The sequence below is a fragment of the Perognathus longimembris genome, unplaced genomic scaffold (assembly GCF_023159225.1).
Source record: "Perognathus longimembris pacificus isolate PPM17 unplaced genomic scaffold, ASM2315922v1 HiC_scaffold_171, whole genome shotgun sequence".
In the NCBI taxonomy this organism is placed as follows: domain Eukaryota; kingdom Metazoa; phylum Chordata; class Mammalia; order Rodentia; family Heteromyidae; genus Perognathus; species Perognathus longimembris.
In genome coordinates, this window is record NW_025956738.1 from 1,792 (window position 1) to 7,403 (window position 5,612).

At 41.0% G+C, this 5,612-nt stretch overlaps 1 pseudogene; it reads right to left on the bottom strand.

The window, feature by feature from the left end:
* Positions 1-278: 278 nt before the first annotated feature.
* LOC125344614 lies at positions 279-678 on the bottom strand (annotated as a pseudogene).
* Positions 679-5,612: the final 4,934 nt, after the last annotated feature.

Consider the following 5,612-nt stretch of genomic DNA (forward strand, 5'->3'; position numbering starts at 1 on the left):
AAGTCCCTCCCCACCCCCAGCATCCGGCTGAAACTCGATGAAGTCTTTCATTCAAACCTCTGTTTTTAGTTCTAAAATGTCGACCCCAGACTGGTCTCCCCGCACACTTGTTCCCGTGGAAAAACATACTGAGAACCACTCACTCACTGTCACGCCTGGGAGAGGAGCAGCTCGCCTGTGAATGGCACCAACGCCTTCACCAGGAAGCCCAAGCTTCGGCGGGCAGCAGAGCCAGGGACCGCGAGTCCCTCTCCTCTGCTCTCCTCTCCTTGCGGTACAGCGCGCATGGCATGGCAGGGCCACGAGCTACTTGTAGGCTCGCTCCCTTTTGGACTTCTCCAACGCCTTGTCCATGGTTTTCTCGTTCTCGCTCGGGACTTGGGGCAGTACCACTTGCCCTTGGGTTTGTGATTGAGGCCCACGCAGGAGAAGTTGTTTGGGGCACTCGTCGTTGTCGCAGCCGATCACGTCTCCGGAGACCTGGTTGCACAGGCAGTATGTGGGTTCTTTGGGTTGATGGGGAGGTCTGCCGGGAGGCTTCCTGCTCCGCTTTGGCCTTGGAGCGCTTCTTCTTCTTTGAGATCTTGGCTTTTTCTCCTTGAGTGTGCCTGTGGAGAGGTCCTCATGATCGTGGTTGTTGGAGGCATTCTCCCGGTTCTCGTGGTTGCATTGCCGCCAGGACAATACACACAGTATTTACAGTGCTTGGTAGCTGTAGACTCATCTGGCTCTAGTTTCCTCTAAGTTGTGTTCTATCCTGACACCTAAGTGCTAACATTCCCTTTGATCCTGTTTTATAATGCTCAAAAAGCTACTTTCATGCCCATGATCCCTCAGTAGATGTAGAAAAGTTGTCTGACGAGTTTCTGCATATGTAGAGGATTTCTTTTCTTCATTTGCCCGTCCTGGTGCTTAAACTCAAGGCTTGAGCACTGTCCCTCCCTTCTTTGTGCTCAAGGCTACTAGCACTCTACCACTTGAGCCATAGTGCCACTACAAGGTTTTTCCATACTACTGGATTTTTTTCTACGTGGTGTTGAGGAATAGAACCCAGGGCTTTATGAATATCAGGTGAGCTATCTACCACTGGGCCATATTCCCAGCCCATGTACATAATTTTTTAAAACCTAAAGTTTGGTGGAAATTTCATGGTGGTAACATGTGTGTCTGGTTTTATTAAACCACTAACTAACCTCAGAATAAGGAAAACAAAAGGCTTTCACTCTGTAATCTGGAACATGTCAATCATTCCCACTTTCATACATATTGTCACAGATGTCATAGTCAAAGCCATTAGACAAGACAAATAAATTTCATCATGATAGAGAAACAAGCTTGTCAGTGTTTACAGATTATCTGAATTCATATCTGGAACAACTGGAATAGTCCCCTTGAATGTTTTTAGAATAGCAACATGAATGCAATGTATCTGCATGATGTCATTCCACACAAATACTTAGTATTTGCAAAATCAACTGAGAATGGTTATATGATGAATGAAAACTCCTTGTCTGGTCGAGGAACCAATCATTGTCCTGCTGCTGACTACTGTTATGTTGTTGAAGAGTGGGATGCATAGACCCAACCATTGTTCACTGTCATCATTGATGTGGTAAAAAAGAACATCATAATGGGATAATGGGGAAGCCTTTGGTCAAGTTAAGTTATTCATGTGGCCTGCAAGGACAAGATATTAGGAGATACATACACAGAAAGAGAGAGACAGAGAAAGACAAAGAGAGAGAAAGAGACAGAGAGAAAGAGAGAGGGAGAGACAGAGACACTGGAGATAAATGTGTGTGTATACACAGGTGTGTTTTCATGTGGCTAGTCAAGAACATAAAATTTCCTCACAGGCATATCTCCAGTCACAAAATTCTTTCAGTTAGGCCCAAACTTCTAGTTTCTACCACTTTCTACTAGTAGAGCACTTTCAGTTACAAACGTATGGAAATACAAATTCATATAGGAAATTGGGCTCTCATGCTTCATCATGAAGGTGAGATGAAGAGAAATGAATTGGCAGGCAAAGGCAGGCACCACTAATGGTCAACAGGAAGAATGAATAAAGCACAACAAAGAAGGGCCAGTTGGAAAGAAATAGAAACAGGGAAAATGACTTAGAGAGCACAGGGAAGCTGAAAGCAGAAGACAACAAATGCACTGAAACCAAATAGCACAAAACAAAGAAGACAACACAAAACAGAGACCAGATGTTCAGTTAGTTTAGCTATAAGGTAAGTATTTAGGTATTGATAAAAATCAATGAGTGGGAGGATAGGGGTAGTTGATGTAATGGGTAAGAGGAGATTCACTAGTATATGTGGGTAGGGTGAAATGGGGAGGGGTAATAAAAAAGGTTTTCAAAGATTCAAAGAAGAATGAAAATGGTAGGTTATAAAGTTCAGAGGAGAATAGGGAAAACTAGATTCAATGGAAATGATTTAATTGTAGAAATAAATGGTAAGTGGTCTTTTTTTTTTATTTTTTTCTGATGTACAGCTAGAAGAAGCCATAATTTGCCATGGGCCAGCCACAGCAGGAACAGGATTCTGAGGGGCAAGGGGATTGATGATATTGGAGATGGAGAGAAGGCTGATGGCACAACTCTGTTTATTTAAGCAAAAGCCTTTAGTTATATACACCTTCTATATTTGTCATAAGTTTTGCATAATGCTGTCCTAGGACCCACTGCTGGGAAACATGAAAACAGCAGGCATCCTTCCTCATCCTATTTCAATCAATTCTTGCCTAGTATGCCTCCCCAGATAAGCCTGCATCCCCAGAAGCTGAAAGAAGCACTTCCCTGAAACCAAAGGGCAACATTCTTAGCCAAAGTATTAGCATGTTGTATTAACATGTATGTACGGCTTGGGTAATGGCCACAGTGTAAGCAGTGGCACTAGCAATAAGTTATAATAGCAATAACGCTGGCAATCAGTATTCTCAATAATCTGTGTGAGTGGCTAAGAGTTTTTTGAACCTCAATGGAAAATTGATGCCCCAAATCACTATATTATGGTTACATCAATGTTATAGGCAACATAAGATAAGAGTTTTGCATAGTTACAAACACTGTACATTCTCCAGGATGTATAAAATTGCTTATGCAGTTAGTAAAAACACAGTTATATTTGCAAGTAGTATGAAACATATCCCCATCCTCTACAACCTCAACTGACCAACTACCAGAACATAAGAATGCATAGCACAAGCTTGCACAGTAAATGGCACCTGGACTATATCTATATCTATAGCACTTGTGAAGTCCTAGTAGTTCTTAGTACTTTGCACGTGTGTGTATGTAGACATTCCTGCATCAATGTTTCCTTTGCTTTCCTCAGAGGCTTAGTAAGGGCAGAGCATCATGGTTTAAGTTGCTGGCCAGGACCTGCTACCTGGATTGGTTGACTCTGCAGGTAGTCCCAAGACTGCTTTGCTGCCAGGCACCAGCATCTGGTTCTTGGGAAACAAATGGTTCCTAAGCAGAAGTTTCAAATAGTTTTCTAGGCAGAAGCTCTTTGAAAGGATGCAGGGGAACCTTAAATTGGGCTTCTTGATTGCATATTGGAGTTCCTGGAGCAGTCTGTCTTGCTTTTTTTTTGTATTACTTTTTGTTTTTTCTCCATAAAATCTTGATTGTCCTAAATACCTGAGTTTGGATCCTCCGCATCATCCAGTCTGCTCTATAGGCTATCTTATATGTTTTCCATCTCCCTTTCTTCTGACTGGACATTATTCATGGCTTTCATCACTCTGCTGTGGTTTGTCTTTTACATCCTATATGGTCTTCTTCATTAACATGGTTGAGTGCTGTCTCTCATTCCTTTAGCTGAATGGCTCTCCTTTCATAGGAATCCTTTTCCTTCTGTTGGAGGTTGTTTAGCTTTCTGTTTGTGGAAGACATGAATTCCTCTATTAATTTTTGCTTGGCTTCACATCATTCACATATTAATCTTTGGTTAGTCTCCTCATGCTCTAGAATACTTGTCTGAAGCAATTCATTCTTTTCGTTTAACATTTTTTTTTTTGGCCAGTCCTGGGGCTTGGACTCAGGGCCTGAATACTGTCCCTGGCTTCTTTTTTTTTTTTTTTTTTTTTTTGCTCAAGGCTAGCACTCTGCCACTTGAGCCGCAGCACCACTTCTGTCCATTTTCTGTATATGTGGTGCTGGGGAATCGAACCCAGGGCCTCATGTATACGAGGCAGGCACTCTTGCCACTAGGCCATATCCCCAGCCCTTCATTTAACATCTTTATAGCAGAGTTTGTAGAGCATCTTGAGGTCTCTAGGTATTTGATTGACTGCTCTGTTTCCTCTTATTTTGAGTAGTGGGTTGAGATTCCCTGATTGCCATTTTTCTTGCATTTCTTCTGCCCATTTGGGTAGGAAAGCAAATCCCAAAGCACACCAGAACATGATTTAAGACCTGAACCAAATATGATCAGACCCTATTGTATAGATCTTAGAAGTAAAAATTCATAGGCAAATTCCCTCGCTCCTTTTCTGTATGTAGAACCATGCAGACAACTATTTTAGGGAAAAAACCAACCTTTATCCCTGTATTTAGCATTTGGATTATATAGAGTTATAACCATGAAGAAGTCTTTTCTTATTTTTCTTATGTTCTATCTGAATTGATAGGATTGTTCTGAAGCCTTTTGACTCACTCAAATTGAACAAAAATCAGGGAGCAATGGACTGTGAAGATCCTAGAAGTAAATTTAGGATGAGAAGTTAAGAGCAACATAATGAAGGTAGTAAATGGAACAGAGGGATTTAGATTTTAATGAAGTGTAATGAAAAAGTGGGAAAGTGTAAAATAGAGAAAAATATTAACCAAAAAAAAACCCCAGCCATAAAGCAACAGTAAAAACAAAAAGGTTACAGTCAAAAAGGCAATAAAAAATTTAAAAACACAATGACAAACAAATGAAGAACTATGTAGCTATAGAAGAATACTACTAAATTTGAGTGTCCTAAGGGTGAGAGGCAGAGGTTTCTGGTATGCAGAGGGTAAATTTGGTCAGTATCCGATAGGGATGGAAGCCTAGATAGTTGCCCATGTAACTAAGGATGAGGAATAAATATTAGAATTTAAGGAAATAAAATATCTGAATTAAAAGTAAAATGATATGAAAAAAGAATAAAAATTGAAAATGTAAGAAGAGACAGAAGAAAAAGAAAGAAGAAAAGTTGGGATGTGAGAACCAAGTTAAAAAATAAATTATTAAAAATTCAATATAGAGGGCTGGGGATATAGCCTAGTGGCAAGAGTGCCTGCCTCGGATACACGAGGCCCTAGGTTCGATTCCCCAGCACCACATATACAGAAAACGGCCAGAAGCGGCGCTGTGGCTCAAGTGGCAGAGGGCTAGCCTTGAGCGGGAAGAAGCCAGGGACAGTGCTCAGGCCCTGAGTCCAAGGCCCAGGACTGGCCAAAAAAAAAAAAAAAATTCAATATAGAAAGAAATAAAAATGATGAAAAATAGATAAAAATCAAAGTTATAATAGTTAAAAAGAAGTCTTCCTTGTTTGGGTGATCTTGTGTCTCTCATGTCCTCTTTCCAGTTTTTAATGGATCCCCTGGTTTCCTTGGGTTGGTCAGTTTA